At 44.1% G+C, this 7,553-nt stretch overlaps 2 non-coding genes across 2 annotated transcripts; one reads left to right on the top strand and one right to left on the bottom strand.

Moving 5' to 3' along the window:
- The first annotated feature begins 1,014 nt into the window (after nucleotides 1–1,014).
- On the top strand, nucleotides 1,015–1,152 carry LOC119939814. The gene has a single exon (XR_005454777.1). It is a non-coding gene; the product is annotated as a small nucleolar RNA SNORA7 (small nucleolar RNA).
- Nucleotides 1,153–5,058: 3,906 nt separating this feature from the next.
- Nucleotides 5,059–5,196, bottom strand: LOC119939758. Its single transcript, XR_005454721.1, has one exon. It is a non-coding gene; the product is annotated as a small nucleolar RNA SNORA7 (small nucleolar RNA).
- Nucleotides 5,197–7,553: the final 2,357 nt, after the last annotated feature.

The raw sequence follows: 7,553 nt of genomic DNA, 5'->3' as shown, positions 1-7,553 counted from the left end.
TGGGAGGGGAGGCAGAGAAGATCAAATGCCAAATAACACAAAGCCCCTTGTGTGCCCAAGGAAAGATCCAAGATCCTGTCTCAAATTTGGAAACTCTGTGATTTACATTATTTATTATTTGGCTGTTCCGTTTTCTGAAGGCTTCGCTAAGCGACTCAGTTAAACATGGTTTCTTCAACCCAGGTAAAGGCAAATGATCGATTCAATTACAGGCAGTCTAAAGACAGTGCTGTTAATGGAGAAGCAGTGTGGCCTAGTGTCTAGACCATGGGTCTGAGGGTCAGAAGGACCTGGATTCCGATCCCAGCTCCACCGCTTGTCTGCTTGGTGACTTTGGGCAATTTACTTCAGCTTCTCTGTGCTTCAGTTCTGGCATCTGTAAAATGGGGATTAAGTCTGTAAACCCCAGACAGGGACTGTTCAATCTGGTTATCTTGTGTCTATCCCATAGCTTAGTACAGTGTCTGTCACATTCATTCATTCAATCGTATTTATTGAGCGCTTACTGTGTGCAGAGCACAGTACTAAGCGCCTGGGAAGTACAAGTCAGCAAGTTGGCAACATAGTCACATAGTAAATGCTTAACAAATACCATAAAAAATGCAGCGTGGCCTAGTAGATAGAGCAAGTTGGGTAGGGACCGTCTCTATATGTTGCCAACTTGTACTTCCCCAGGGCTTAGTACAGTGCTCTGCACACAGTAAGCGCTCAATAAATATGATTGAATGAAGGAATGAATAAGTCAGAAGGACCTGGATTCTAATCCCGGCACTTATGTAGTACGTGTGACCTTGGTGAAGTTATTTTACTTCCCTGTGCCTCAGCAACCTCAACTGTAAAATGGGGATTAAGACTGTGAGCCCCATGTGGGACGTGGACTGTGTCCAACTGATTAGCTTGCATAAGCGCTCAATAAATACGACTGATTGAATGAATGAATGAATCTACCCAAGTGCTTACTATTGAAGACAGGGGCCAATTAATTTGGATTTTGTCAGGTTACAGGTTGTCACGTCCCTCTCAAAGTCGCACCTGGAGAGTTTCGAGTACTCTGCCAGTCTTGGCTATGGGAGAGAGAGTCGAGCAGAGGCCTACCTGTTCCATTCCTAGCTTGGCCAGTGGCTAGCGAATGAAAGGCAATCTGCTACAAGTCAAAATTCGCCCATGCTGGGCAACAGCGGTGCGGGAGAAAGCCGAGGGCAGAGACTCAAGTTTACTGCGTGGAAGGAGGCAACGGTAAACCACTTGTGGATTTTTACCAAGAAAACTCTCTGGGTACACTACCAGAATGATTGCAGATGGAGAGTGGGGCGGTCTGGGAGAGATGTGTCTGTGATGTTTCTATGAGTCGGAAATGACTCGACGGCATAAGACAAGATAGGTTGTCATACTTTCAAAGATGAATATGTGAACATTTTTCATATTTTTGAGTTAAATAACAGAAAGAGGATAGTTATTAGCGATTAGTTTACATTGCGAACCAGAATTTCCATTTCGGAAGCAGGGGTGATGGTTTTCTTAGCCAAAGTATAGGTTCGTTCCTTTAGAAAGGCTCTTTCTGCCCTTAGGACCGTATTTCCTCTAGGGCCTCAGTATTATACGCAGAGTGATGTCACTCGTTAGGGTTACTCTGTGTCACTGTGGAACTGTGATGGGAGATTGGCAGGAAGCCTGAAATGAGGTCATCATCATCATCATCAATCGAATTTATTGAGCGCTTACTGTGTGCAGAGCACTGTACTAAGCGCTTGGGAAGTACAAATTGGCAACATATAGAGACAGTCCCTACCCAACAGTGGGCTCACAGTCTAAAAGGGGGAGACAAAACCAAACATACTAACAAAATAAAATAAATAGAATAGATATGTACAAGTAAAATAAATAAATAAATAGAGTAATAAATATGTACAAACATATATACATATATACAGGTGCTGTGAGGAAGGGAAGGAGGTAAGATGGGGGGATGGGGAAGGGGACGAGGGGGAGAGGAAGGAAGGGGCTCAGTCTGGGAAGGCCTCCTGGAGGAGGTGAGCTCTCAGTAGGGCCTTGAAGGGAGGAAGAGAGCGAGCTTGGCGAGGAAGAGAGACAAGGCTAAGGAAGCCCACCTACAGCAAAGCCAAGCCCACTGCAATTCACTCTTACTGAGTCGGTCCTTTGAAGTGGTATGGCTCTGCACGCAGTAACTGCTCAATAAATACCAGTGATTGATGATTGATTAAATGGTGCAAAAGAAAGTGCTCCCATAAAGTCGGAAAAACCGGGTAGGATGTATTAGCAGTATCAGTCATAGTAGTAGTAGTAGTAACAGTAGTAGTATAGTCATAGTCAGAAGGACCTGGGTTCTAATCCTGGCTCCACCACTTGTCTGCTGGGTGACCTTGGGCAAATCACGTAACTTCTATGTGCCTCAGTTACCTCATCTGTAACGTGGTGATGAAGTCTGTTGTAGTAATATTAATTACTGAGCACCTACTGAATGCAATGAACTGCACTAGGTACTTGGGGAGTGCAGCAGAACAAAAATATATCTTCAGTCATTGGTACTTATTGAGCACTTCCTATGCACAGAGCACTGTACTAAGTATTTGGGAGAGTACAGTACAGCAAAGTAGGTAGACACGTTCCCTGCCCACAAGGAGATTATAGTCTAGAGAGAGGAGACAGACATTAATATCAATAATATATCAACTCTGAGGGCTGAGGGCGGGGTGTATATCAAATGTCTAAAGGGCACAGATCCAAAGACCCACAACAGATACATTTCCTGATAAGCACTTAGTATAGCGCTCTGCACGCAATAAGTGCTCAATAAATACCGTTGATTATGGGTGATATCTTGAGTCTGGGACCCCTGATAGGGTGGAGTCAATGGCTGGCAGGCTCCAAACTTGGCGTGGGGGGGCTCTGGACCCTAGGACAGGGGCTTTATCCAGCAGTAAGGACTTGGGCTCACTTTCTTTAGAAGTGGCTCCCTTAGTCTTCCATTCCCAAAGGTTCCGCATTGCCAACAATGTGCATTTCACCTTAGAAATACTTAATTATAAGAATAAGAATAATAATGGTGTTTGTCAAATGATTACTACGTGTCAAGTGCTGTTCTAAGCGCTGAGGTAGATACAAGTCAATCAGGTTGGACATAATCCATGCCCCTCATGGGGCTCACAGTTTTAAGCCCCATTTTACAGATGAGGGAACTGAGGCCCAGAGAAGTGAAGTGACTTGTCCAAGGTCACACAGCAGACAAGCGGCAGAGCCGGGATTAGAACCTCGGTCCGTTTGACTCCTGGGCCTGTGCTCTATCCACTGGGCCATGCTGCTTCTCTGCTGTTAGGTTGATTTGGGACAAGATACACCTGGAGAGTTCTTCTGGAACTCGATGCCTTTTCATCATGACATTAAAAGTACAATAAAATGACATCTGAAATTACAATAAAATGACATCTTCTCAAGGACACCTTCCCTTACTATGCCCCCATCATCCCTGCTCTATCTCCCTTCTGGATATCCTGCATATTTGGATATTACTCTTGCAGTCCTTGATATTTACCTCACCCTCAGATCTTAGACACATATCCAAAATCTATTTTAATATCTGTCTCTCCCTTTAGATTCTATGCTCGCTGTAGGCAGGGAACGTATTTACCAACTCTGTTGTAGTCTTCCAAGTGCATAGTATAGTGCTCTGCACACAGTAAGCAGTCAGTAAATACTATTGACCGATTGCTTGATTGGAAGGCCTCTTGGAAGAGACGTGATTTTAGTAAATCTCTGAATATGGCTCGTCGTATATGAAGGGGAAAGGAGTTCGAGGAAAGAGGGAGGATGAGGGCAAGGGGTCGGTGGAGAAATACATGAGGTTGAGATACTGTGAGTAGGTTTGCAATTAGACCAACAAAGTGAGTCAGCTGGGTTGTGGTAGGGAATATGCAAGGTAAAGTAGGAGAGGGCAAGCTGATGGTGTGGTTTTAAAGAATATGATAAGGAATTTCTGTGTGAAGTAGAGGTGAATGGGTATCCACTGGAAGTTCTTGAGGAGTGAGGATACATGGACTGAACTTTTTTTTAGGAAAGTCATCCAGGCAGTACAGTGAAGTCAGGATTGGGGTGGGGAAAGGCAAGAGGCCCAGAGGTCAGCAAAAAGGCTGAAGCTGAACTTCAAAGCAGGTTGTGTTAAGTGCTTGGATCAGCGAGTGGATTTTAGAGAGGTTGTGAAGGTAGTGACAGTTTGAATATGTGGATTGAATGAGAGAAATGAGTCGTGAATAATTCCCTGGTTATGGGCTTGGGAGACAGGGAGAATAGTGGTGTTGTCTACAGTGATGAGACAAACGCTTAGTACAGTGCTCTGCACACAGTAAGTGCTCAATAAATATGATTGATTGATTGATTGATGAGAAAGACAGAGTCGGGACAGGGTTTTGATGGGAAAATGAGGAGTTCTGGTTTGGACATACTAAATTTGAGGTGTTAGTGGGGCATCCAAGTAGAGATGTCCAGAAAGTGGGAGGAAATGCCAAACTGCAGAGAAAAAGAGAGGTCAGGGCAGGAGGCATAGAGTTGGGCGTCATACCTGTAGAGATGGTAGTTGAAACCTTGGGAGAAAATCAGTCAATCAATCTGTTCTAAATGCTTGGGAGAGTACAGTGCAACAGTATTAGCAGACACATTCCCTGCCCCAAACAAGCTTACACTCTAGAATGAGTTCTCCAAGGGGTGGGTGTATACGGAGAATAGAAAGGGACCTGAGAAGGTCATTGGTGTCCTTAGAAAAGGCAATTCCCCTACCAAGCCCTCATTGGCCCTACTTCCTCTCTCTTCTGTGTAGCCTACATACATGGATCTATTTACCCTCTGTCCGACCCATAGCGACACCATGGACACATCTCTTGCAGAACGCTTCACCTCCATCTGCATTTGTTCAGGTACTGTATCCAGAAAGTTTTCTTGGTTAAAAATACAGAAGTGGTTCACCATTGCTTCCTTCCCTGCAGTAAACCTGAGTCTCCGCTCTCGACTCTATCCCATGCTGCTGCTGCCCAGCACAGGTGAGTTTTAACTTGTAGCAGATTGCCTTCCACTCACTAGCCACTGGCCAACCTAGGAATGGAATGGGTATGTCTCTGCCTGACTCTCCCTCCCATAGTTGAGACTGGTAAAGTACTGGAAACTCTCCAGGTGCGACCCTGAGAGGCGATTTATCCTCTAAGCACCTGTTATTCACTCCATCCTCAGCCCCACAGCACTTACATACGTATCTGTAATTTATTTTAATGTCTGTCTTCCCCTCTAGACTATAGGCTCCTTGTGAGCAGGGATCATGTCTTTCAACTTTGTGGCATCATACTCTCCCATGAACTTAGTTGAGTGCTCTGCACGCAGTATAAAAAGTATTGATTGATTGATTGACTGAGTCTATCTTAGGTCTACCCTCAGTTCACTTTCTGCCCTGGTATCTTCACTGTCAGAGGGCAACATCATTAGCAATAGTGCTCGGCACATAGTAAGCACTTAACAAATACCATACTTATTTTTAATTATTGTCAACAAGCATGAAAAAGAGTGATCACTCTCCTGGGATGTGTTAAAATTAACATTAGCTCCTGTTCAGTCTCCTCTCTTCTCTCTCTCCTTGCCCCATCCTACCCCTGCTTTCTCTGGTGTTATATCCTGGCCACAGATGTTCACAGGATGGAGGCAGCCTTTAATAACAATAATGATGCTAATACTGATGGTATTTGTTAAGCTCTTACTATATGCCAGTCACTAAACTAAGCATTGGGATAGATACCACATTAACACAAGCACTTATCTTAGCCCACCTTGATTATTCTATCAGCCTCCTTGCTGACCTCCCTGCCTCCTGTTTCTTTCCACTCCATTCTGCTGCCCGAATCATTTTCTTTCAAAAACGTTCAGACCATGTTTCCCCACTCCTCAAGAAACTCCAGTGGTTGCCCATCTACTTCTGCATCAAACGAAAACTCTTCACCACTGGCTTTAAAGCATTTAACCACCTTGCCCCCTCCTACCTCACCGCGCTGCTCTCCCACTACAACCCAGCCTGCACACTTCATTCTTCTGGTGCTAACTTTCTCACCATTCTTAGATCTCATCTATCTCACCGCCAACCTCTCACCCACTTATTACCTCTGGCTTGTAAAATCCTGCCTCCTCACATCAGATAATTGCTCTCCCGCATTCAACCCCTTATTGAAGGCTCATCTCCTCCAGGAAGCCTTCCCTGACTGAGCCCTCCTCTCCTCTTCTCCCATTTCCATCTGCACCACTCATACTTGCTCCCTAATTCATCCTCTCTCCCTTCCCTGTGGCACATATGTATATATCTGTATATGTCTGTTATATATTTATTTATCTATGTTATCTATTTATTTATTTATATTAATGTCTGTCTTCCCCTCTATACTGTGAGCTCATTGATGATGATGATGGCATTTATTTATTTATTTATTTTACTTGTACATTTCTATCCTACTTATTTTATTTTGTTGGTATGTTTGGTTCTGTTCTCTGTCTCCCCCTTTTAGACTGTGAGCCCACTGTTGGGTAGGGACTGTCTCTATGTGATGCCAATTTGTACTTCCCAAGCGCTTAGTACAGTGCTCTGCACATAGTAAGCGCTCAATAAATACGATTGATTGATTGATTGATTGATTGATTGATTAAGCGCTTACTATGTGCCAGGCACTGTTCTAAGCTCTGGGGAGGTTACAAGGTGATCAGGTTGTCCCACGGAGGGCTCACAGTCTTAATCCCCATTTTACAGATGAGGTGACTGAGGCACAGAGAAGTTAAGTGACTTGCCCAAAGTCACACAGCTGACAATTGGCAGAGTCGAGGTTTGAGCCCATGACCTCTGACCCCAAAGTCCGTGCTCTTTCCACTGAGCCACGCTGTGGGCAGAGAATGTGTTTGATGTTACACTGTACTCTCCCAAGTGCTTAGTACACTGCTTTGCACAAAGTGCTCAATAAATACAATTCATAAAAATAATAATAATAATACAGCAAATTAAGTGGGATACAGTCCCTGTCTATTTGATAATATTACTCCAACCAGAAGAGGGAACCTGGTTCTCCTGATAATGGAAGACAACTGGCATGCACTTCAGCTAATATTCATAATTATCTGGGATTATTGAATCCTAAAATAAGGATAACTCCTACACCCCAAGTTTGGTCTTTGGTCTATTGTGATTGTTGGGGCTTCAGGATACAATGGGGAATTTGGGGAATTTTTTAAAAAAATTTTAAGGGTATTTGTTAAGCGCTTATTAGTGTCAGATACTGTACTAAGTGCTTGGGATAGATACGAGCTAGTCAGGTTGGACACAGTCCATGGCTCACATAGGGCCCTCAGTCTAAATCCACGCTTTGCAGGTGAGGTAACTGAGGCATAGAGAAGTTAAGTGATTTGCCCAACATTACACAACAGGTTAATGGCAGAGCTGGATTGGAACCCAGGTCCTCTGACTCCCACGCATGTGCTCTTTCTATTAGCCCATGCTGCTTCAGTTTGCTGACATATTCCTT

This window comes from Tachyglossus aculeatus, chromosome 17 (assembly GCF_015852505.1).
Source record: "Tachyglossus aculeatus isolate mTacAcu1 chromosome 17, mTacAcu1.pri, whole genome shotgun sequence".
NCBI lineage: Eukaryota > Metazoa > Chordata > Mammalia > Monotremata > Tachyglossidae > Tachyglossus > Tachyglossus aculeatus.
Note: the sequence above shows the minus strand (reverse complement) of the source record. Positions and strands in the feature narration are given on the sequence as shown.